Genomic DNA, 27,226 nt, shown 5'->3' with positions numbered 1-27,226 from the left:
GGGCTACGTCAAGTCTAAAGTCTACAGAAATAAGCCAGCAACTATTCCAGCTTTGGAAGACAACATTTCCGAAGAAATTCGGGCTATTCCGGCCGAAATGCTCGAAAAAGTTGCCCAAAATTGGACTTTCCGAATGGACCACCTAAGACGCAGCCGCGGTCAACATTTAAATGAAATTATCTACAAAAAGTAAATGTCATGGACCAATCTAACGTTTCAAATAAAGAACCGATGAGATTTTGCAAATTTTATGCGTTTTTTTTTTTTTTTAAGTTATCAAGCTCTTAACAAATCACCCTTTACTTAAAATTCAAATGGTAAAGGGTATTTTTCTAGGAGCTTTCTGATTTGAAACTTAAATAAAACATATGAAACGGCCAAACAAAGTTTTTATTTGGTAGATAATTTCTTGTCATTTAACATTGAAATATAATTTCGAGCCTATGGCCACCATTCTAAAAGTCGAACTTTCGGCCACCTTTTCAAGCATTTAAGGGCGTATTTCAGCAATGACAGGTTGAATATTGGTTTCCTAAGCGTCAATCGTTTCTGTTTTATTCTCGCACAAATTTAACTTATTTTTATTGCAAAAAAAAAATATTTGTTTGTAGTTCAATTTTATTATTTTTTGCGAAATTTTCCATAGTCCTATGCAATTTTCGTTTTTTTTTTTTTTTTAAGTATATCTCAAACATTTTATGAACTAAACGCGAGTATAAAGTTCAATGACCGTACACATAAGTTCATTTTTAACTAAAACAAATGAAGAAATGAAATGAGTAATTTCGAGAACAACAGTTAAAAAGTACAACATGGTACTAAATGTTCCTGGTTTTAACAACACTTCGTGGAAATCTCAAAACATGGAGTACAAAATAGTTCAATTTTCTTCCTATAAAACAGTTTACTTTTTTTCGGTGCGTAAACCAATGACATCAAATATCCCCACAAAAAATAATCGAGTGGCGTCAAATCACACGATACCGGAGGCCAATTAACCGGTCCATTTCTCAAAATAATGTTTTCGTAGAAATGTTCTTTCAATAAGTCCATTGTTTCGCCCGAAGTATGACAAATAACACTATTCTGTTGAAACCACTTTTCATTGACATCCATATGGTGAGGTTTTGGCTACAAAAATTCATTGATCACGTCGTCCTTCTTCATTTTTAAAGAAATAAGGACTAAGCAGCGCTTTAGTTTTGTGGGACCTACAGAGTATAACCTTTTACCGCCTGATTTAAAAAGTGATTAATGTTTATAAACTTTTAAGATTAATCTAAAGACATTCTTGTTGAACAACGTGGAAATACTTTTAACATAAATATGAAATTATTAATCAATTTGTGATTTTTAACATAGATATAAATTAAATTAGTTACCAAATAGCCTCTATAAAGTCATTTCGGCGCTGAGGCAATTTAATATTTTATATAGACTAAACCATATTCATTTATATGAATTTCTGAATAAAGGAAATATTAAAAAAAAAAGGACCGATGATTCCACCAGCCCATAAACCACACCAAACAGTATATTTATCGGGATGCATTGGTAATTCTTGAACGGCGTGTGGATTATCTTTGCTCCAAATACAGCAATTTTCTTCACTGTTAGAAAAATATGTTTTTCATATGTTCCGATATAAACAAAATGTGTTTCGGGCACGATTTTAAACCACAATATATTTAAGTGCGAACATGTAATGTTCCTAAACTAACACTAAATGTTTGGGACATCTATGTTAATATGTTAGAATATATTATGTTTGGGGCATCAATGTTTCATAAAAATCATATGTGTGAATACAAACATATATAAATTTACAAATTTCGACTAAACATACATATGTTGTGATATTTTATTCAAAGCGACAGAGAGAGTATAGAGAGAAATAGAGATGGAAAGATATCAATATAACACAGCAAAAGAGTCAAAAGAGAACAATTTCTGTGAAACCGCTTGTATGTTGTTTCGGAAAACTGTTTTACGATAAGGCCAAAAATTTGATATGTTTAAGTCTAAATATTATTTTATTTGAATAAAGAGAATAGACATTCTGAACCAAGAGAATAGACATTTGAAAAACAAACAGCTTATGTTTTCGCCTTGAGAGCAGCATTTTATGTATGTGTGGACATGTGTTTTGTTTATCATTTTGGCATTATGGGCACAATTTTTTTCTTGGTTCGTTAAAAGAAATCAGGGGTCTTCATAAAAATAACGAAAGGGCACTATACTCTTTTTAGAGTTGGGACAGTAAAATGAAATAAGGAGGAAATAGTGAAAAATTACACAGTAAAATGTAAAAAAACAAACTTTAGATCCTCTTTATTAAAAAGTAGTCCACGAGGAGTTGACGGACACCATCAAATATAAAAGCGGGCATTAAGTTCGAGTTTTACAGCTAAAACAATTTAAAAAGTTTATTTTCTTTAAAATGAATTATTAAAGAAAAATAAAAGGAATTTTAGAGCGATGGTGTTAAATGCTAGTAAAAAACTGTTCACTCCTAAATAAATTTATGTTTATATTATAAAATTATGTATGTATGTTTATACTCGACTCCACGTTCTTCTTTTGTTAGTTTTTGAATTCCTTCCAAATTTTAAAGTTTTGTACAAAAACAGTTTTTATCCAAAAATCAGTCAATTTCGTTTATATCAAGCACTGTTACTGACTATAAATCTTTAATAACGCACATTTCGAAGTTTCATTTAAAAAAAATTAATATAGTATAAATATAAATGTGTAAATTAAAAAAAAAAAAATGTTCGGTCGGAGCAGGGATTGAACCCACAACCCTTTGCATGCAAGGCAGACATGCTAACCACTGCTCCACGTGGCAAACAAATGTATGTTTCTGTTAAATAATGTTATGTTTGCATGGGCTCGTGGGCGCTGCAAACTATGCTATATAAATGTAACTTAAAACGATAATTATCTACTGGTGACTATAACAGCTACGTAGCCCAGTGGATAGTGTGTTGGCTTACAAACTGTATGGTCCTCGGTTCGATTCTCCGTGCAGGCGAAAGGTAAAATTTAAAAAATTTATAAAAGTGAATAATTTCTTCAACATTATTTGTATTACAGAGAAAGGTGCCAATAACTAAAAAATTTCGTGGAAGTAAAAATTACGAGTATGTTAGGGAATGAGCACAATCGTGTTTGGGAAAAATTCTTCCAATCATATAATATTTTTGGCTCAAAATGCTTCCAAACATATAATATGTTCACACAAAACAAACATATTAATGTTTCGGCAGTATGCAATAATATATGTGCTTCCTGCAAAATATGTTTGGAACATATGTTAAAGAAGCGATTTTTTTTGAGGGTGTTGTTGACAAACCCATTCAACCAAAAATGCGCCTCATCACCGTGCACCATAAAATTCTCGAAATTCTCTATAAAACTTTTTTAATTGAACACTTTTTTTAAAATAAATTTCCACGATATGGAAGCGCACCCAGAAAAAAGGGGCTCTAATGCCAACTGAACTTTATTTTAATTCATGAATATTAGTTGATTTTAGTTAAATTTTGCACAATATGAGTAAATGTTCCTTATTTGAATAATTTTTTGCTAACTTTAATGACGTGAACTAAAAATAAGAAAAAAAGTTGTATACAAATATAGTGCACAATTTTACTACAAAATAAAATAGTTCATATGGCAGAAGTTTGCTTAAATTGAGTTCATAAGTCTCTCAAATGAATAAATTTTACTAAAATTGTACCTGTCTTGAACTTCGTACAGCGCTAAAGACATTTTACCAATTTTTAAATCCAATTTTTTCTTTCAACATATGAAATTTTCTTAAACAACAGAAAAAAAATTAATTATTTAAAAAAAATCTTCAGTTTGACAAAAAGTATTAACTTATTTATAACATGTTGCAATTAGAAAACTATTTTAGTTAAAATTTTCTAAAATTAACCTACATTTTCTTCCACGATGGGTTCACTTTTTTGGGTGCGTAGTTCCGGAGAAAAGGAATATAATCAGTTTGCTCTAGGAAACTGTCTTTTTTTGATTGAATAAATGGAGTATTTATGCCCAAAAATGTATTCTCGGCAAATATAAAATGGAGTCGAGCCAATTTTGCTCGACTCCGACTCCAGCATTTTTCATCAGCTCGACTCCGACTCCGGAGTCGACTCCGGGTAATATAACTAAATCTCATTTTAATACCACTAATTTGTAGTTCTATTGTGGGGGTACCGTACACCCAGAAAAAAGTGCCTTCGAAACTAAAGGAAAAAATTTTCACCAATATGGTTTATCCATTTTATTACCATTAATGTAAATTTTTGTGAGAAATAATAAAATTTACTCGTTTCAGTAAAAAACTCCTAAACTGTAAGCAGTTAGGAATAGTTCATTAACTAGAATAAGGCATGGAATTTTACTCATACTGTTTTCTTCGCTGGGTATAAGAATTTACTACTGAACAAGAAAATTTTATTCACCGATAACAAAGCATTCGTAAAAATAAACAAAATCCGAACTAAAACCAAGTTTCCTCAAAATTAGTAAAATTTCTTATAAAATGATAATTGCGACTTCCTTTATAATAGAAAGTTTTTCATACATACGAACAACACTTGGCATAGAAAAATATTTTAGTTCATGCGTACTAAGAAGTATGCAATCCTTTCAAAACTTAAGGAAACACACTTGTTAGAATATAGGAAATTTTCCTATATTTCTATTGTTACCTGTAATCGATACCTGTCATCGTAATCGATGTGTTTGCGCGTGGGTGTATCGATATGTTTGCGCGTGGGTTGTTTTTTTAGTTGGAATGGCGTTGTTGTGGTATACAGAGAGATTGTTAAAAAATAATATGGTAAAATAATATAATAAATAACAAATAAAATATATAAAATATTTGTTATTTTAAATTAGTGAGAAAAATGTTCGTTTTTTGAAAATAAATCTATCAATGTTCGTCATGGTGTATAAAGAAAGAAAACACCAGCAGAATAACAACCCTTTCATTTGTCTTCATTTTGGAATCTTCAATTATCAGGTAATATTCAGTGACGCTAACCTTTTGTAACAAAAATGGTTTATGATTTTTTATATTTGTAGGTATTGAAATCGTTAGGCAGCAACTTATTAAAAGTGAAAAGTACAAGAAGAAGAAAAAGTGCGTTTTACAGTTGATAATATCACATGGAAATTGGAAATAGTTGGATAATAAACTAATATTTCAAGGACAGTCGATGCTGTTGATTCTTAATAAATATATTCAATATATTAATAAATCATGTCTTTTATTGAAGATAAAATTGCTTATATAAATAAATAAAATTGTATTTAAAAACGAAGGTAAGCAGTTCTAATTATGAAGTAAAAGTTTTACCACAAATATGTAAGATTTGTCCAAATGAATGAAAAAATTTCAATAAAATCATTCCATATATGAATTCAAATCAGTTAAATTTTTTCATTCTGTAGTATTGTGGTACATAAATATAGGAAAATGTTAACTAATATATGGAATGCATTATACCTAATTTCTACGAAAATCACATCGTTCAAACAAATAAAAATGTCTTTGGCGCTATACGAAGTTCAACTTTCTTCACAATGAGTTCATTTTAACTTAAAGAAGGGGTCACTTTTTTCTGGGTGTAAGTGGATCGATATATTTATTTATGTGTGCAAAAAAAGGTCTTAATTTCACATTAGATGCCAATTGAACTCTATATTTCAAATTTAGGGCAATGTTTAATAAAATAAAATAATGATATAAATACCCATCATAATATGAGAAGATACCAACAGTACTAGTATATGTATTGATACTATCTCAAATCCTTTAAATTTGTTGCGAGCTATATAAAGGTTTATATTCCCATATGCATGAATTTGAATCTGAATCGATTTAGACAAAATTGTATATACTTTTACAAAATCTATGTACTTAAAATTTAAATCTAACGTTATGGGACGTAACACAATTTTAACAAAAAATAAAAATGCGAGGAAAGTCTAAAGTCGGGCGGGCCGATTATAATATACTATGCACAAATTTGTATTTAGATCTACATTTTGATAAAATCTCAAATCAGACTTCTACAAAATCTCGGGCAATATTTGGGAAATATATATAATTGTTTTGACAATTTCGCAAAAATGCATTTATGATTCATTCATTGAAAAATTTGAAAATTTGAGTAATTTGTACAAGTTTTCGACTTAGCATCAGTGAGCATACAATTTTGGAAAATTTTTTGTCTAGTAAATAAAATTTTGCAAAATTTTATATAGAAATAAAATAATACAGAAATAAAATAAAAATTTTCTACAGAAACAAAATTTTGACTAAATTTTCTATAGAAATAAAATTTTGGCAAAATTTTCTATAGCAATCAAATTTTGACCAAATAAAGGGTGATTCTTTTGAGGTTAGGATTTTCATGCATTAGTATTTGACAGATCACGTGGGATTTCAGACATGGTGTCAAAGAGAAAGATGCTCAGTATGCTTTGACATTTCATCATGAATAGACTTACTAACGAGCAACGCTTGCAAATCATTGAATTTTATTACCAAAATCAGTGGCAGAAAATCCGCTTTTTTATCGACAAATTTTGTTCAGCGATGAGGCTCATTTCTGGTTGAATGGCTACGTAAATAAGCAAAATTGCCGCATTTGGAGTGAAGAGCAACCAGAAGCCGTTCAAGAACTGCCCATGCATCCCGAAAAATGCACTGTTTGGTGTGGTTTGTACGCTGGTGGAATCATTGGACCGTATTTTTTCAAAGATGCTGTTGGACGCAACGTTACGGTGAATGGCGATCGCTATCGTTCGATGCTAACAAACTTTTTGTTGCCAAAAATGGAAGAACTGAACTTGGTTGACATGTGGTTTCAACAAGATGGCGCTACATGCCACACAGCTCGCGATTCTATGGCCATTTTGAGGGAAAACTTCGGAGAACAATTCATCTCAAGAAATGGACCGGTAAGTTGGCCACCAAGATCATGCGATTTGACGCCTTTAGACTATTTTTTGTGGGGCTACGTCAAGTCTAAAGTCTACAGAAATAAGCCAGCAACTATTCCAGCTTTGGAAGACAACATTTCCGAAGAAATTCGGGCTATTCCGGCCGAAATGCTCGAAAAAGTTGCCCAAAATTGGACTTTCCGAATGGACCACCTAAGACGCAGCCGCGGTAAACATTTAAATGAAATTATCTTCAAAAAGTAAATGTCATGGACCAATCTAACGTTTCAAATAAAGAACCGATGAGATTTTGCAAATTTTATGCGTTTTTTTTTTAAAAAAAGTTATCAAGCTCTTAACAAATCACCCTTTATATAGAAATACAATTTTGAATGAGCATCAATAAGAAAAAAAAAATTGAGAAAATTTGCTATAGAAATAAAATTTGACAATTTTTTCTAATAGAAAAAAAAATTGAAAAAATGTTTGTGTAGTAAATAAAATTCTGCAAAATATTCTACAGAAACAAATTTTGACTAAATTTTCTATAGAAATAAAATTTTGACAAAATTTTCTGTAGAAATAAAATTTTGACCAAATTTTCTAATAAAAAAATCTATTACTATAAAATTTTGGCAAAATTTTCTATAGAAATAAAATTTTGACTTAAATTTTTATAGAAATAAAATTTTCAATAGAAATAAAATTTTGAAAAAAAATTTTGTGTATGAAACAAAATTTTGCAAAATTTTATATAGAAATAAAATTTTGCAAAATTTTCTACAGAAACAAAATTTTGACTAAATTTGCTATAGAAATAAAATTTTGACAAAACTTTTTATAGAAATAACATTTTGACAAAATTTTCTATAAAAAAAAAAAAAAACTTTGAAAAAATTTTCTGTCAATATTCCACATATGTATATGGCCTTAAAATAAAATTTAAAAAAATAATTTCGATTGTTCGAAATATTTCAAATAAATTGATATGGACATTAAAATGGATCGATCCAGCCCATCTGCTAGTCTAACATTCTAGGAAACATAAAAAGATAGCCGTAATTGGAAGTTGATATTCATTAACAATCATGCTGTACATTGATCGAATGAATAACGCAATGGAAACTAATTTGGGTAAAAACTTGAAGTGTTTTAAAAAATTTGGTTTAGCCGGAGTCGGAGTCGAGCAAAATTTTTACCACTCCGACTCCAGCAAAATCTTCAGACTCCGACTCCGGCTCCACAGCCCTGTTTATCGCAAACACATACATAATGGCCGCGAAAACAAAATGGTTGCGACAATGCCACATGTTTACCATCCAAAAATAACATTTTGCTCTAGGAGGTATGATCACCTCAGTTTCTTGGTATAAATTACGTTCCTGCGAAATTAAAAGTGTTCATTCATTGTACACTGGAAAAAAAAGCATGCCCGTTTCCAAAGATTTTGTCTTTACTTTCAAAATTATGGTATTGATTCCGAGCCAAAGAAGCGGAGAATACAAGTAGGGATACTTTTAAGACACAATTCCCTTTTAAAAATTGGGTTTGGTGTACTTGCTTCTAGGAAGCAAATTTTAATTTTTCACTTTTCAGTTTTTTTTTCTTCATATGCTTTCAAAGTCCTTTAAAAACGAGTTAACGACAACTCTATTTTCCAAATTAAGACAACTTTATTTTCCAAATTATCAAAATGGACTGAATAGTCTAAGTGAGCCTGATACATCGGGCTGCCACCTAACCTAAATTAAGACCCGACTTCCAGTAGAAATTATGCTACGTTTCAAATAAAGAATGTCTTTAACATAAAGTGTTGAGAAACATGTCCTATATTTGAACGATTTTTTGCTTTGTAGTCAAGATGCAAAAAGACAACAAATTTAAAGACAATTTCATTAAATTTAAAGAATTTTTCTGAATTATTAAAGTCAAGTTGACCTTAGCCCAAACATTTTTTCTTTCATGTTATGATATCCATTTGTAAGTGAAATCACTTAATTATAAGGACAATACGACTTCATTGAAAAGTTTATCGACTTTTGGACAAGACAAAAAACTTTATATTAGAGAAATGCGTCTTCTATGCTAAGCAAGATTTGCATTCGTATTTTAAAGACATGAAATCTTTGACCTCACGACAATATTTTTTTCAGTGTAGAGCAAAATGTCTTTTTTTGGATTGGAAAAAAATTGAGCATTTCTGCCCAAAAATGGTTGTCGCAAACACTACATAGTGTCCATGAACATAACATGGTTGTGACAAATATGCTACATGTTCACCATCCAAAAATAAAATTTTACTATAGGAGGTGATCATATTTGGTTTCTTGGAGTAACGTTCCGGAGAAAAGAAAAGTGTTCTTTCATTTTATGATTCAACTGTTTTAGTTAGTCTGAAAAATATGCTTTGTCGAGGCCTGCAAATTATGCTTCCTGGTGATTTTCTTTTGACGGAAAGAAATGTTCTTTAAAATCAAGTAAAAAGGACGAATATAGACAATCGTTTCATCGCTTGTCATAAATTGGGTAAATGAGTTCTTACAGAAACTGTCTTATGAGAAAGGATAAGTTCGTTTGTCTGAAATTTCGTTACGGTGGAAAGTATCTTTTCTTTGGGTGTACGACTTCAGCTACCTCTTGTGCTTTCAGTAGATATTCTGACAATTCGAAACTTTGGATTTTTGTCACTTTGGGTATTTCCGGCACAACGTGGACTTGACTCATAAGAAAACCAAAGTTAAATCCAAATTTTTCCGCCAACCATTAAAAGAGAAGAGTCACCGTGCACAGAAAATAAATGCTCTGCAATTTTGCTTCTGATTTATCTTCAAAAAATAAGAATCGAATGAAAGCGAAAATACGAATCTGATATAGCTAAATTTCGGCTGTGTATGAGACTATTCATATTCAAATACAGGAAAATTTTGTGACCCTGACACTTACAAATAAATTCTGCACTAATTCTCTCTATCGCTAGTACATCTATTCGAGGCCGTAATTTTTTACCACTTTTTCCAAAGTTCCATAAAATATAAAAGCTTTTTTTTTTGCTTAGCATTGAGGACGCTTTTCTCTTATATAAAGTTTTTTCCTTGTTCAAAAGTCGATAAACTTTTCAATAAAGTTATTTTGTCCTTATAATTAAGTAATTCGACTTACGGCCATTTTCATGTAGCTCCGTTAGGCTTTAACTGCCAGTTAACAGAAAGAAAAATTGAAATATCTTTTCTCCGGTTAACTTCAACTGAAAAATTTTTAGCAGTTAAGTTTCTAACTGGCATATGGAATATATACGCAAGATGACAGATATGTAGATATCAGCTAACGTAGCACTAACGGAGCTTCATGAAAACGGGGATTAAAATTGATAATTTTACATGAAAGACAATTTGGTTTGACTAAAGTCAACATGGCTTTAATAATTCTGAAAAATTCTTCAAAATTAAAGAGATTGTCTTAAAATTTTTTTTTTGCTTCTTGAATTAACAGGTTGGCTGATAAGTCTCCGGTCTGACACATAGATGACGTCGCTAGTATTAAATGCATATTATTTTTATATAGTACCAATCTTCAAATGATTCGTGTCACAATTTGACGTCTGTAAGTCAATTAGTTTGTGAGATAGAACGTCTTTTGTGAAGCAACTTTTGTTATTGTGAAAAAAATGGAAAAAAAGGAATTTCGTGTTTTGATAAAATACTGTTTTCTGAAGGGAAAAAATACGGTGGAAGCAAAAACTTGGCTTGATAATGAGTTTCCGGACTCTGCCCCAGGGAAATCAACAATAATTGATTGGTATGCAAAATACAAGCGTGGTGAAAACAGCACGGAGGACTGTGAACGCAGTGGACGCCCGACGAAAACATCAAAAAATCCACAAAATGATTTTGAATGACCGTAAAATGAAGTTGATCGAAATAGCAGAGGCTATCTCGATCAAAGGAACGTGTTGGTCATATCATTTATCAATATTTGGATATGCGGAAGCTCTGTGCAAAATGGGTGCCGCGCGAGCACACATTTGACCAAAAACAACAACGTGTTGATGATTCTGAGCGGTGTTTGCAGCTGTTAACTCGTAATACACCCGAGTTTTTCCGTCGATATGTGACAATGGATGAATCATGGCTCCATCACTACACTCCTGAGTCCAATCGACAGTCGGGTGAGTGGACAGCGACCGGTGAACCGTCTCCGAAGCGTGGAAAGACTCAAAAGTCCGCTGGCAAAGTAATGGCCTCTGTTTTTTGGGATGCGCATGGAATAATTTTTATCGATTATCTTGAGAAGGGAAAATCCATCAACAGTGACTATTATATGGCGTTATTGGAGAGTTTGAAGGTCGAAATCGAGGCAAAACGGCCCCATATGAAGAAGAAAAAAAGTCTTGTTCCACCAAGACCGTGCCATAAGTCATTGAGAACGATGGAAAAAATTCATGAATTGGGCTTCGAATTGCTTCCCCACCCACCGTATTCTCCAGATCTGGTTCCAGCGACTTTTTCTTGTTCTCAGACCTCAAAAGGATGCTCGCAGGGAAAAAAATGGCTGCAATGAAGAGGTGATCGCCGAAACTGAGGCCTATTTTGAGGCAAAACCGAAGGAGTACTACCAAAATGGTATCAAAAAATTGGAAGGTCGTTATAATCGTTGTATCGCTCTTGAAGGGAACTATGTTGAATAATAAAAACGAATTTTGACAAAAAAAATGTGTTTTTCTTTGTTAGACCGGGGACTTATCAGCCAACCTGTTAAAAGCAAAAAAGCCCCAAAAGTCTTGATACAAATTTATAGTAAAAATACTTGGTATTTTTGTCTACGATTTAATTTCCAAATTAAAGTAGCCCTCTCGGCAGTGATCACTATGACAACATTTTCCAATTAGACATCCCTACTTGTAAAACATAAACGGTATGGAGTCGATGAAAAAAAATGCTAAACATTAGGAGGACAACATAAAAAACATTTTGCGTTGGCTTATTGGAAAAGCCCATGTGAGGCCAAGACTACCGTTTACTGTAGACGTACGCACCATGATCTCTAGGAAAATTAAGAAGGTTTTACGGATTTTCCAGACCATTGAGAAAAGCTGATTTCCTTTTCGCCTATTGGACATTATTTGGCAAATTGTGGCACAATCAACGTATTGTCAACAATGTTTCTTACATGCTGTTGTAACAGCGAATGAGTGCGCCAAATGTCTCCTGGACAAGATCGACTCTTAATGTTGGCAAAGACCTCCTCCTTGTCCCAGTATGTGTTGAAATTAGGATGAAGAGTTTTGATTGCCTACCAGAGCGGGGTGGTTCGTGGATATTTTCAGATGAAATGCGTCGGTTGTGCGTGCCAATTGGCGATATCGTTAATTGTCGTTACGACATTTTACATGTAGATACAACTCTAAGATTGCTCTGCGATCGACTACAAAGTGGGCAATAACTGTTTTGTTCATTCGCATCGCATCAGATCGTTTCGATGTATATCCCTGTATGTCCGGCCATCCGCTTGGATACCTGTGTGTCCGTCCATCCGTTGGCCGCTCGCTTATGTCGTGGGCCTAGCTCTCCCTGATCGCCTGTTTTTATGTGAAATCTATTTGTAGCTTCCGCCCTCCACTTTGTAACAGTAGCATTTGGCCGTGGATTGTTACTCGCTACCTGCAATGTTTATTTTTCATTTTTTTCTGAGACATTTTTGTGTTTTTGTTTCTGGAGTTTGGCTTAACTTAAACCACAATTGCTTACTGGGGGGCCTTTACAAGATCATATTGCACAGCACATTTATAGACGAGCGATGGTCGGCGAACAAAAAAAAACAAACACCAACAATGCCACTGCAGTGACGTTTCCAGCACCAGGGCTCACAAGCTTCACGGGACAGCGGCTGCAACATTTGGAATTGTCGATTGATATTGTCGATAGAGTCTTATAGTTTGTGTTTCAATTTGATTTCTGTTTATTTTTTTGTTTCTTGGGCCCGTGCAACGACAATGGAAGTTTAAGGAGGAGAAACAAACTCAAAATCTTGAGCAATGCCGTCGTTATGCAAAGAGGAAAGGAGGCTGCAAGGAAATCTGAAATCTTCTCTAAGTCAGTGTCCGTTTCGATATTTCGCATTTCACTACATCAGAACGACATTGACTCCCCGCTGTGGCGTGTTACAAATTGCTACCATTTATATGGGGAATGTTTATAGCGCTGGATTTGGTTATGGCAGTTCTGTTGGAGAGATCTCTTGGGCCATCATTGTCGCTATAGAGTCATCATCATTGTCGCCATTCCCGGCTTTGTGTGGCGACTGAAGCTCTACTAAATTCGAATACCAAGAGCATTTCATTCGTTTTTTTTTTGCTTAAAATATATATAAACATATTTTAATGATTTATGGATGATGACTGCACTGAAAAAAAAGCATACTCGGTTCCAAAGATTTTGTTTTTATTTTAAAAAATTTGGTATTGATTCCGAGCCAAAGAAGCGGAGAATACAAATAAGTATACTTTTAAGACACAATTCTCTTTTAAATTTAGGTTTTGTGTACTTGCTTCTAGGAAGCAAATTTTAATTTTTCGCTTTCTCAGCTTTTTTCTTCATATGCTATCAAAGTCCTTTAAAAACGAATTAATTAGGACTCGACTTCCAGTAGAAATTATGCTATGTTTGAAGTAAAAAACTTCTTTAAAATAAAGTTTTGAAAAACATGTCCTATATTTGAACGATTTTTTGCTTTGTAGTCATGATGCAAAAAGACAACAAATTTAAATACAATTTCATTAAATTTAAAGAATTTTTCTGAATTATTAAAGTCAAGTTGACCTTAGCCTATAAATTTTTTCTTTCATGTTAAGATACCCATTTTTAAGTCAAATCACTTAATTATAAGGACAATACGACTTCATTGAAAAGTTTATCGACTTTTGGACAAGGAAAATAACTTTATTTTAGAGAAATGCGTCTTCTATGCTAAGCAAAATTTGTATTCGTATTTTAAAGACATGAAATCTTTGACCTCACGACAATATTTTTTTCAGTGTGAATAGCCTTGTGAAAATGTCACACTCCCAATGTTGTTAAAAAGAGCTAGAAGTTTAGGTTTTATATTTTAAATATATATTTGTACAGTGGGCCAACATAATTTAACTACGGCTTTATTTTTTTCCACACTCAAACAAAAAGTTTACTTGGATCCAAAGATTTTGACCTTCCCTTAAGGATTTTTGTACTAATTCCTAGCCAAAGATGCGGCTTCTTTAAAATAAAGACATTTTTAGGGACCTTTCTAGCTTTAAATCTACACCCTCAAAAAAAATCGCTTCTTTAACATATGTTCCAAACATATTTTGCAGGAAGCACATATATTATTGCATACTGCCGAAACATTAATATGTTTGTTTTATGTGAACATATTATATGTTTGGAAGCATTTTGAGCCAAAAATATTATATGCTTGGAAGAATTTTTCCCAAACACGATTGTGCTCATTCCCTAACATACTCGTAATTTTCACTTCCACGAAATTTTATAGTTATTGGCACCTTTTTCTGTAATACAAATAATGTTGAAGAAATTATTCACTTTTATAAATTTTTAAAATTTTACCTTTCGCCTGCACGGAGAATCGAACCGAGGACCATACAGTTTATAAGCCAACACACTATCCACTGGGCTACGTAGCTGTTATAGTCACCAGTAGATAATTATCGTTTTAAGTTACATTTATATAGCATAGTTTGCAGCGCCCACGAGCCCATGCAAACATAACATTATTTAACAGAAACATACATTTGTTTGCCACGTGGAGCAGTGGTTAGCATGTCTGCCTTGCATGCAAAGGGTCGTGGGTTCAACCCCTGCTCCGACCGAACATTTTTTTTTTAATTTACACATTTATATTTATACTATATTAATTTTTTTTTAAATGAAACTTCGAAATGTGCGTTATTAAAGATTTATAGTCAGTAACAGTGCTTGATATAAACGAAATTGACTAATTTTTGGATAAAATATTATTTTTTATTGCAAAAATAACAATCTTGTAATAAAAAACTGTTTTTGTACAAAACTTTAAAATTTGGAAGGACTTCAAAAACTAACAAAAGAAGAACGTGGAGTCGAGTATAAACATACATACATAATTTTATAATATAAACATAAATTTATTTAGGAGTGAACAGTTTTTTACTAGCATTTAACACCATCGCTCTAAAATTCCTTTTATTTTTCTTTAATAATTCATTTTAAAGAAAATAAACTTTTTAAATTGTTTTAGCTGTAAAACTCGAACTTAATGCCCGCTTTTATATTTGATGGTGTCCGTCAACTCCTCGTGGACTACTTTTTAATAAAGAGGAACTAAAGTTTGTTTTTTTACATTTTACTGTGTAATTTTTCACTATTTCCTCCTTATTTCATTTTACTCTCCCAACTCTAAAAAAGTATAGTGCCCTTTCGTTATTTTTATGAAGACCCCTGATTTCTTTTAACGAACCAAGAAAAAAATTGTGCCCATAATGCCACAATGATAAACCCAACGCACGTCCACACATACATAAAATGCTGCTCTCAAGGCGAAAACATATGCTGTTTGTTTTTCAAATGTCTATTCTCTTGGTTCCTAATGTATATTCTCTTTATTCAAATTAAATAATATTTAGACTTAAACATATCAAATTTTTAGCCTTATCATAAAACAGTTTTCCGAAACAACATACAAGCGGTTTCACAGAAATTGTTCTCTTTTGACTCTTTTGCTGTGTTATATTGATATCTTTCGTCAACTCTCCCGGTTTCCATCTCTATTTCTCTCTATACTCTCTCTCTGTCGCTTTGAATAAAATATCACAACATATGTATGTTTAGTCGAAATTTGTAAATTTATATATGTTTGTATTCACACATATGATTTTTATGAAACATTCATGCCACAAACATAATATATTCTAACATATTAACATAGATGTCCCAAACATTTAGTGTTAGTTTAGGAACATTACATGTTTGCACTTAAATATATTGTGTTTAAAAATTGTGCCCGAAACACATTTTGTTTATATCGGAACATATGAAAAACATATTTTTCTAACAGTGTAGTGACAATAAAATAAAAAAATAAGATACAGATAGTTTATCATTTATCGAATTTTCATTCCCTTTTTGCAATACAAACAAAACGTACAAACAAAAGTCTGTCTAAAATTGATTAAAAAAACTTTAAACCCTAAAGAAAAATCCTCTAAATAAGTCTTGGCCTATATTTGAGGCTTTTTTATCTTATAGCTACTAAAAATAGCTTTAGTTTGAAATCCCTTTTTTATAAGGCAAAGGACAGTAGAAATCTAATTATCCTAGACTTTGGAAGTGCAATGTGAATGAGGTATTACATCAAAAGAATCAATATATCAGTTAATTTATTATAATTATAATTATTTCTTTAAATCCAAAATGTTTTTCTTAACATTAAGGATTTTTTTTCTTATTTTGAAGTCATGTGATTTTGACAGAAGGACGCGCAATGATTTGTGTCCTAAACTTAATGAAGGAAAATTTTAAATCAAGGATTATAAACTTTTTTTTTTATTAAAATTTCTTTCATTTAAAGTTTGTCCTTAATATTGTGTAAATTGCCTGATCTAAAATTTAGGTTAGAAAATCTTTCATATTAGATCAATATTTTTTCAGTGTAGCAAAAATCACTTTTGTGGAAATAATTCTTCTTTGGAACGGATAAAGATATCAACATAATTTTTTCTTTGTGAGAAAGGTGAAGTGTTTTCCTCTAAGTTTGCAAGTTTGTGGGCCCCAATTGCTAAGTCGATCTCTTTTCTGAAAATCCTCATGTGTCCATTAACTAACTGTAACATCCTACCGTTAAACAGCTTAGAAATATGCAAATTACTAAAAAATACCTTTTTTTAATAAATGTCCCCACTTTGGAGATTTTTTTATACGAATTTTGGGAATGGTGTGTTCAGCAATATTTCTTGAAACAATTTTTCTTGTAAAACTCTGAAAAAATCATAATGATATCATAATTAGTTCAAAACTTATACAGGTTTCAATTCATTTTTCTAAATCGCAAAAAATTTTATTTTTAAAAAAATTTGGTCCTTAACCCAAAAAGTTTAAATTTTCGCATATTTTTTTTTTCATTACATAAGAAGAAAGCTTTCTCAAATACCTTTCCAACGATATATTATATTTAGACTGTTGCTTAGTAAAATGCGCCAAAAATTTGCACAAAACTTCACTAACTCGGGTGAAATAACGAAATTTCTGTAAATGTATATTATATGAGGGCTATACCTAAATCTGAACCGAAATCAAATTTGGCACACTCAATAGTGCTATCAATTATATCATATTTTTAACGGATATATATATTTTTTTTTCAAATAAGTTAAAAACTGATCACACCTTAAGAAGTGATGCAAATTCAGCGTCTGATAAAATGGTGGGCATCTGTCCTATGACAAGCCCATTTTAAATTCATCGCTTCTCCGCCAATTTTGCACCATTTCTGGGTCCAAAAAGACCATACTTTTTTTCGCAACGCTTTTTTATGCTGGATTGTTATATGTTTCGATATATTAATAACCAAAAATAGAATATATAATTGTCACATTATTGGTAGCAATTTTGATGTTGATGATGAAGCAAATAAAGACATGTTACAAAGGAGACAGCGATATCAATGGCTATTACCCATCCATCTACACCCAAATGTCCAAATGTAGTTGGCAAGTTATCGATCCTATCATCACATCCTGTATGTCAAGTTATTTTTTAATGTGCCCACCTTATAACGCTATCGCATAAACACATACTCGCACACATACACACAGGCGTACATATACGAAAATGAGTGCATTAACGTCTTGATTGAATGCCAAACTATACTCCATTTGACGACAGTTTGACTGCAATTAACGACGACGCGTTCCAATGTCAAGTGACGTCGAATCTGCGTGTCTGAATGTGTGTACGTCAATTCCTTAGTGAATGGGCTTCGGCATGAAAGTATCTATGTGTGTTTGTGTTCGTTGATCCGTATCCCAGGGCTGGAGATCGCTTTAATTGGTGTAAGCTCCACCAAAAGCGGTCGACATCAAACACTGCCATCTCACATACGAAATCAACCACCAATGTCTCTGTGATTCTCGTTCAACAATTTCCCATCCGATTGCAATGATTTCATCCATGCGTGCTCGGATTATCCATTAAATAGACTGATTCGTATGTAAAGGATTTAAAATTTAATAGGGCCCTTACCTGAGTGGTTTAAGGCCAATACGAAAAGTTTCAAATTTCTTGGGAGCCCATGTTAAAGATGGAACTAGAAGCCATACTCTCGTAGGCTGAAGAAGTGAACATCAGAAGTCACGCACTAAGAACTTTTAAAGTCTCACACTCACTCACGGTCTCACTCAACAAAATTATGTGAACTTACTATTGGATCATGACTACGTTTTGAAATATTTTATTAAAAAAGAATATTTTTGAAAAAATTCGTCGACGAGGTACATCGTTATCCTCGCTTAACTAAATTTATACTGAGTAAAAATTTAGACAAATTTTTCTATAGAAATAAAATTTTGACAGAAATAAAATTTTGACAAAATTTTCTATGGAAATAAAATATTGACAAAATTTTCTATAGAAATACAATTTTCACAAAATGTTCTATAGAAATAAAATTTTGACAAAATTTTCTATAGAAATAAAATTTTGACAAAATTTTCTATAGAAATAAAATTTTGACAAAATTTTCTATAGAAATAAAATTTGTTTTGTTTTGTTATTGTTGGTTTTGTTCTTTAAGCATTGTTGTCGTTTTTTATTTCAGCTTAAAACCATACATTGACTAAACTACAAGAGTAGCTTAACCAACAGAGGAAAAGAATGTTTGTCAAATTTATTTGGGCAAAGCCCTATAGACTGCAAGATGGTTGGATGGACGCACGTTTCGGAATTACCACATTCCTCATCAGCATCCTCTACTTGCAGCAAAACTATCAACCAATTATCAGAGTAAATTCAGGCAGTTTATTAAACCCAACAAAAACCACACTTGAACCCTCCGAAAAAAGGTTTTACATTGATAGCCGGCTTATGCCGAAATAAATTCGAAACAAACATATCTCTTTTCCTATGGCACTGTCAAATCATCGATTTGAATTCACATGGCTGGGTTTATTTTGAGCGTGCCTCCTCTTCTTTTTCCATTTGTTTTGTTTTGTTATTGTTGGTTTTGTTCTTTAAGCATTGTTGTCGTTTTTTATTTCAGCTTAAAACCATACATTGACTAAACTACAAGAGTAGCTTAACCAACAGAGGAAAAGAATGTTTGTCAAATTTATTTGGGCAAAGCCCTATAGACTGCAAGATGGTTGGATGGACGCACGTTTCGGAATTACCACATTCCTCATCAGCATCCTCTACTTGCAGCAAAACTATCAACCAATTATCAGAGTAAATTCAGGCAGTTTATTAAACCCAACAAAAACCACACTTGAACCCTCCGAAAAAAGGTTTTACATTGATAGCCGGCTTATGCCGAAATAAATTCGAAACAAACATATCTCTTTTCCTATGCCACTGTCAAATCATCGATTTGAATTCACATGGCTGGGTTTATTTTGAGCGTGCCTCCTCTTCTTTTTCCATTTGTTTTGTTTTGTTATTGTTGGTTTTGTTCTTTTGTGCAGAAACAAAATGTTGACAAAATTCTCAATAGAAATAAAATTTTGATAAAATTTTCTATAGAAATAAAATTTGACAAAATTTTCTATAGAAATAAAATTTTGACAAAATTTTCTATAGAAATAAAATTTTGACAAAATTTTCTATAGAAATAAAATTTTGACAAAATTTTCTATGGAAATAAAATATTGACAAAATTTTCTATGGAAGTACAATTTTGACAAAATTCTCTATAGAAATAAAATTTTGACAAAATTTTCTATAGAAATAAAATTTTGACAAAATTTTCTATAGAAATAAAATTTTGACAAAATTTTCTATAGAAATAAAATTTGGACAAAATTTTCTATAGAAATAAAATTTGGACAAAATTCTCTATAGAAATAAAATGTTGAAAAAATTTTCTATAGAAATAAAATTTTCTATAAAAATAAAATTTTGACAAAATTTTCTATAGAAATAAAATGTTGACAACATTTTCTATAGAAATAGAATTTTGACAAAATTTTCTATGGAAATAAAATTTTGACAAAATTCTCTATAGAAATAAAATTTTGACAAAATTTTCTATAGAAATAAAATGTCGACAAAATTTTGCATAGAAATAAAATTTTGTGTAGAAATAAAATTTTGACAAAATTTTGTGCAGAAACAAAATGTTGACAAAATTCTCAATAGAAATAAAATTTTGATAAAATTTTCTATAGAAATAAAATTTTGACAAAATTTTCTATAGAAATAAAATTTGGACAAAATTTTCTATAGAAATAAAATTTGGACAAAATTTTCTATAGAAATAAAATTTTGACAAAATTTTGTATAGAAATAAAATTTTGACAAAATTTTGTGCAGAAGCAAAATGTTGACAAAATTCTCAATAGAAATAAAATTTTGATAAAATTTTCTATAGAAATAAAATTTTGACAAAATTTTCTATAGAAATAAAATTTGGACAAAATTTTCTATAGAAATAAAATTTGGACAAAATTTTCTATAGAAATAAAATTTTGACAAAATTTTCTATAGAAATAAAATTTTGACAAAATTTTCTATAGAAATAAAATTTTGACAAAATTTTCTATAGAAATAAAATTTTGACAAAATTTTCTATAGAAATAAAATGTTGACAAATTTTCTATAGAAATAAAATGTTGACAAAATTTTCTATAGAAATAAAATGTTGACAAAATTTTCTATAGAAATAAAATTTTTACAAAATTTTCTATAGAAATAAAATTTTTACAAAATTTTCTATAGAAATAAAATTTTGACAATATTTTCTATAGAAATAAAATTTTGACAAAATTTTCTATAGACATAAAATTTTGACAAAATTTTGACAACATTTTCTATAGAAATAAACTTTTGACAAAATTTTCTATAGAAATAAAATTTTGACAAAATTTTCTATAGAAATAAAATATTGACATAATTGCCTGTAGAAATAAAATGTTGACAAAAATTTTCTATATGAATAAAATTTATTTCGTAGAAATAAAATTTTGAAAGTTTCTATAGAAATAAAATTTCGACAAAAGAATATTTTTGGCTCGAGGGGCAATCACGTCCTTCACTCTATTGAGAAAATGTTGAATAAAGAACCGATTAGAAGTTTTCTCGGGAACGGAAATTATTATTTTTTTTTTGTTTTTTTAATTTGATAAAAAAAATAAAAGTTAATTATACAATATTACTTTATAAACGAATATACTAATATGCTTGACATACAGTGCTAACGTGGAGCCTGTAAACTATATATAAACGCCACTGGAAAAAATATAAATTCCCGACTTGAAGCTCCAATTTACTAATGGTTCAGTACAACGAACTGGGAAAGGAGAAAGAGCATTTAAGTAATACTGCAACAATAAGCAGTATTAACTTAATCATCAAAGCTATTTGATGGCGGACTGAAATTAGACGAGCTCTTATTTTAACTTTTTCCCCTTCGTTCTTATTATTAGTACGTTTTTTGTCTACATTTCATTTTGCAGTAGTTCTTGTTATTGCATATTGCATTTAATTTTTTTTCTTTTCATTTATTTGTTATTACAGACTACAAGAGATTCCTAATGGCTAAAATTGAAATGTTTGGCCCGATGGATGTCTGGATACTGCGATTCAATGCCATGTCATGTTAGTTGGCTGATTTCATTTGTGGCATTGCTGATGTTTGCTGTTGTTGCTGTTCGAGAGATTTTTTTCGTTGTTTCTTAAGTCTTTTGTTAATACTGCAACGGATTGGGGCTGCGGTTTTGTTTGTATTTTCACAATTCTGTAATTTACGACTTCTGAAACATTTATGTGTTAAGTGTTACTTGAGCATGCAATTAAAGTTCTCTGTATGTGATTGTACAAAAGTAGTAAGTCTCTAGTGTTTGCTGTTGTTACTGGAGCTTTGTAATTTTTCAAGAGCAAATGTTTGCGTATTTTATTTATTTTTTGTTTTGTGCTTGGAAAATTGTTGTAGCTGGCGCTGATGTTGTATTTGCCAAGATTCTCGACAATGCAGATAGTTCGTTGTTTGATTGCTTTACGCGCTGCCTTTAAAATACTAATCTGCAACCGCTCCAATACTCTAATGGGAGGCGCTTTATTATGCCTTAGCAATCGCCATTGTTGTACAATTGAAAGACCATGTCCGAAGCTAAGCATTGGCTATTAAGATGGGCTTTTGAGCATTAGAGAGAAGTTAATTGCAAGTGTGACAGTGTAAAATAATTTTATTTCGTTTTACGTTTACTGTTCCATTAGATGTCCATGTCCACTGTGTGTGAGCCACGAATCGTGGCCCACTATGGGAAATTGTGTGAATATGAGAGATTGCAATTAAAATCGAATTGCTTATGTGACATTCAACTTTTTAATGATTTACGTACCAAAATATGTGAATACGTGTTTTAGGAAAATCGCTATGGGTCCGATATGATCATTTTGTAGTTGGAGATTTTAAGTCGCACATTTCTACTTTAACTATGACTTTTCCCCATTTTATAGATTTTTTTTAATTCCGTTAATACTAATGTTTCTTATTTTAAATTATAAATCACTAGGACTTAAATTGACTAAATAAAAGATTTGGATATTATTAAAAATTTCATATCAGTTTATTAGAGATGAAGATTAAGGAATTGGTATTTTATTAAGTTATTGAAAAGAAAATGTCAAATACCAATCTAATCAAGCATCGTTGCATCGACGGCTAACTCAAATTTCCATAGCTTTTATATAGATCTGAAGGGGAGGAGATGATTCATTTTGGGTCTTATTCTTCTGGAAATTACATACAAGAACAATTTCTTGTATTGTAACCTCAATTTGTATTTGCTTTTTCAATTTGTAACCTAATTAATTTCTTCAAATAGAGTTCAACAAGCTTACTTACTTACCTTTTTTTCATTTATAACCCTGCGACTAACCAGGATTTAAAAATTGTAAGTGAGCCTGAAATATAGGGCTGAAACTATACCTAAAAACAATGTCTAAAAACAATTTGTGCTGTTTTTTGTTTTCTTTTTGTACTTCAGGGTTTAGTGAAAAACCAATCTTAATTTTTTTTAAGAACCAAAAGGAATTTGTTATATATTCTTGCACTCAGATATCCTTAAAAACTCCTAAATGTGTGAAAAATGTTGTTTACTATCAGACCTTAATTTGATGAATAATCAGATTTTTGGACAAATACGAGACATGTATTGTGTTACAATAATCCCAAATTTAGTCAAACTAAAACACAGACTGGTTCTCTTTTTTCAACAGACTTTTCAGCTGTTTTGTCATACTTTTCTTTTGTACCTTCTAACAAATTTCTTTGAGTGCAGAAAAGATGTTTGTTCTTCTTACTCCTCACCATATAGTCGTCCACTGTGTCGGAGACCTAGGAACACCGATAATTAGTCGATCCAAGTTTTGACGACGGTCACAAAAAAAGAAACTACTACAACTAACACGAACCTTCAATCAAAACTAACAACACCTTCAAGCGGTATTCTGACAACAAAAGATCGTGGATTCTTGCCATTATTCTCTTTTGCTATTTTCACTTGGGCATGACAAGACGTCCTGCGACAACTTCAAAACTCAATTTTTTTAACGGTAACAGTCGCCGTATGCAGCTTCTAAACACTCTACGATTTCGATGAGCGATTTACCTTTCAAAAAGAATCACGAACAGAATATATCCAACACGATCTGCGCACTCTGTTCTTGTCCATGTTTTGAAAATCCCCTCCCACACATGGTAAAATCAAAAATATAAATCCGACACCTGCTTGATAATTTGACAGTAGCGATGTACGTAAATTACACTTACATCAGGCAGGAAGGGAATGCACTTAGCGTACATCGCATGATCAATACAAAATCGAGAAATTCCGCGCTAACTGAGAAAATTGTCATTTCTAGATACCCAATAAGTAGTTCTCTTGATCCTACTTATTGGGTATTTTATATGTGGGTGCTATAATAGATTGTATAAGCCTCTGTCTTCTCGCAAAAATACCCTATTTAATGCAAAAAGGTTGCAACCTGTTGTAAAAAATCAAGCCAGGTACACGTGGACCCCCTTCTTTCACCGTCATCTGTACAGGATAGATTAGGTTAGTTATAGTGGCAGACCGATATTTCAGACTCAGACAATTGTGTCCATTGTGATTCCACAAAGTGGTAAAATTCCCTTTTAACAGTAAGTCTATGTTTAAGGGGCCTAGCGTCCTTCTTCACCAACCAAAAATAAATCTTTTTGGTTGGTGTTGTTCGAAACTGAGATTGAACCCCCGACCCTTTGTATGCAAGACGGGTATGCTAACCACTGCACCAAAGTGGCTCAATCTGTAGTGGATTGATCAAAAGAATGGGTCAATCTATAAAAAGTACTAAAAATTAGATCCTCATATCGGTGTATTCGAGTAATGACCTAGGAAAAAGAATATTAATCATTACATGTTGGAGTAAATATTCAAAAATTGAATTTTAATACATATTGTTTTCAGTCACGGAACCCTTATGCGACAACAGTCGAGTCTACTGCCTGGGGCTGACAGAGGGTTGTCAAACCTGTCCAAGGGCTGCATACCCCCGGTCTGAGTATGTTTATGGCCTGAAAAACTCGAAAATACAAACAACTCCAAAGAGCTACAATAACACCAACCAACTATAAACCAGGATATATGACAGTAGAGCGAAAGACACATAATCATCAACAATTAAGGGAACTTACCTGAGCTCTCGTTTACATTACTTAACAATAAAATATTTCAGTAAATCTATATCCATCATCTCATTCTTTTATATTTCCACATTAGATTTAATTGCAATTATTTTCTGTTTGTAAACAAACGCCCGGCTTCAAAGCCTCTTCCAATCATACAATAGTTCAATACTCTTCTAATATTTTTCAAGCGTACTTTAAATAGTTTGTACATTTTCCCGCACTTTTTATTCTTTTTTCTAATAAAAACAAATATAAATAATTTCAAATGGACATTATTATAAAATTTATTAATCAAACCTTGAATAGTGGAAGAAATACTAAAAATACCGTTATAATATGTCAAAATACAACTAGTACAGGGATGTTTAAGAAATTGGTATAGAACAGAGATGCCACATTTTTAAAAGCAGTATTTTTAAATGAAGGTGGTTTGCTTCTACAAACTCAATGTCAACGAAATAGCCCAAACCAAATTCGCCGTAGGACATGGAATAATCATTCCAAAATGTTTATGCTGCAATACACATGTGTTCCTTAAGTCAATAGAAAAATAATTGATTTTTGATGTTATTTAGTTTGAATTGCTTGCTTTCACGTAAGACATAATGGACAATATGCAATATGGATACGTGCCAGTCTGTAGAGTTGGTGAAACTGGTTTTTGGATAAGTAAATGCTATAAAAACATCGAAAATAAATTTATATTGCATTTGCGGTGAAAAATCTCTCTTTTGAAATGATTAAGAAAAGCAATTAAAATGTGTATCAAAACACTACCAACATCACTATTATAAATGACCAAACCGATAAACTAGACAGGATGACAACAGAAATAAATTGATAAGATAATGCACTGAGTACAATATTTATCCAATGTGGCGAAAATACTGCTGTCCATAAAAAGATTCATAGCAAAAACTTCATTGCAAGTATAAATTTGGTAAGAAAAATCCCTAAGGGAAAAGGAAAATAAATCATGCTTACGGCCAGTACATGGGTTTGTCATAGACGGGTTAAATTTACACTTTAAGGACAGTACTATGTTAAGTCCGAAGGCATAACGGGTATGTACAGCAGTAAGTTCGGCCGGACCGAATCTTAAATACCCACCACCATGAATCAAATATAGTAGTTTCCATTGAAAACTCTTTGTCGTAGCGGGTTACTTGATAATATATAGAATTGTAGAGGGGTTTGATGACAGATATTCTCCTAAGCAGATCAGTTCAAACAGAGCGCTTCCGGAAGATACATTTAAAGATTCTACCTATGAAGACTAGATCAGATTCTGGTTTTACAACTTACATTTTTGTTTGACTTTTAGAGAAATCATAAACATCTCGTGTAAGTGTGGCGCCACAGTGGTGCAATGGTTAGCATGCCCGCCTTGCAAACAAAAAGTCGTGGGTTCGATTCCTGCTTCGACCGAACACCAAAAAGTTTTTCAGTGGATTATCCCACCTCAGTAATACTGGTGACATTTCTGAGTGTTTCAAAGCTTCTCTAAGTGGTTTCCACTGCAATGTGGAACGCCGTTCGGAATCGGCTATAAAAAGGAGGTCCCTTGTCATTGAGCTTAACATGGAATCGGGCAGCACTCAGTGATAAGAGAGAAGTTCACCAATGTGGTATCACAATGGACTGAATAGTCTAAGTGAGCCCGATACATAGGACTGCCACATAACCTAACATAACCTTATTAAAATAGTGAGATTTAAAACAGATAATTTAACTCTATACGCATTGTCTTTATACCCTGTGCCACACTGTGGAACAGGGTATTATAAGTTAGTGCATATGTTTGCAACACCCAGAAGGAGACGAGATAGACACATGGTGTCTTTGGCAAAAATGCTCAGGGTGGGCTCCTGAGTCGATATAGCGATGTCCGTCTCTCCGTGAACATATTTTTGTAATCAAAGTCTAGGCCGCAGTTTTAGTCCAATCGACTTCAAATTTGGCACAAGTAATTGTTTGGGCTCAGAATAGAACCCTATTGATTTTGGAAGAAATCGGTTCAGATTTAGATATAGCTTCCATATATATATTTCGCCCGATATGGACTTATATGGCCCCAGAAGCCAGAGTTTTACCCTAATATGCTTACAATTTTGCACAAGAAGAACAATTAATACTATAGTCAAGTGTGCCAAATTTGGTTGAAATCGGTTCAGATTTAGATATATCTCCCATACGTAGCTTTCGCCCAATGTACACTCATATGACCACAGAGGCCAATTTTTTGCTCCAATTTAGTTGAAATTTTGCACAGGATTTAGATATATCTCCCATATATATCTTTCGCCCGATATGTACTTATATGGACCCAGAAGCCAGAATTTTATCCCGA

General features: G+C 31.9%; 1 protein-coding gene across 1 annotated transcript in view; it reads right to left on the bottom strand.

Annotated features, from left to right (window-relative positions):
* Positions 1-25,085, bottom strand: part of grh (grainy head) — a 475,110-nt gene extending 450,025 nt beyond the window's left edge. The window contains exon 1 of the mRNA XM_075311013.1: positions 24,883-25,085. The gene's annotated coding sequence lies outside the window, so the exon portion shown is untranslated. The remainder of the gene's footprint in view (positions 1-24,882) is intronic.
* Positions 25,086-27,226: the final 2,141 nt, after the last annotated feature.

This window comes from Haematobia irritans, chromosome 5 (genome assembly GCF_050003625.1).
Source record: "Haematobia irritans isolate KBUSLIRL chromosome 5, ASM5000362v1, whole genome shotgun sequence".
NCBI lineage: Eukaryota > Metazoa > Arthropoda > Insecta > Diptera > Muscidae > Haematobia > Haematobia irritans.
Note: the sequence above shows the minus strand (reverse complement) of the source record. Positions and strands in the feature narration are given on the sequence as shown.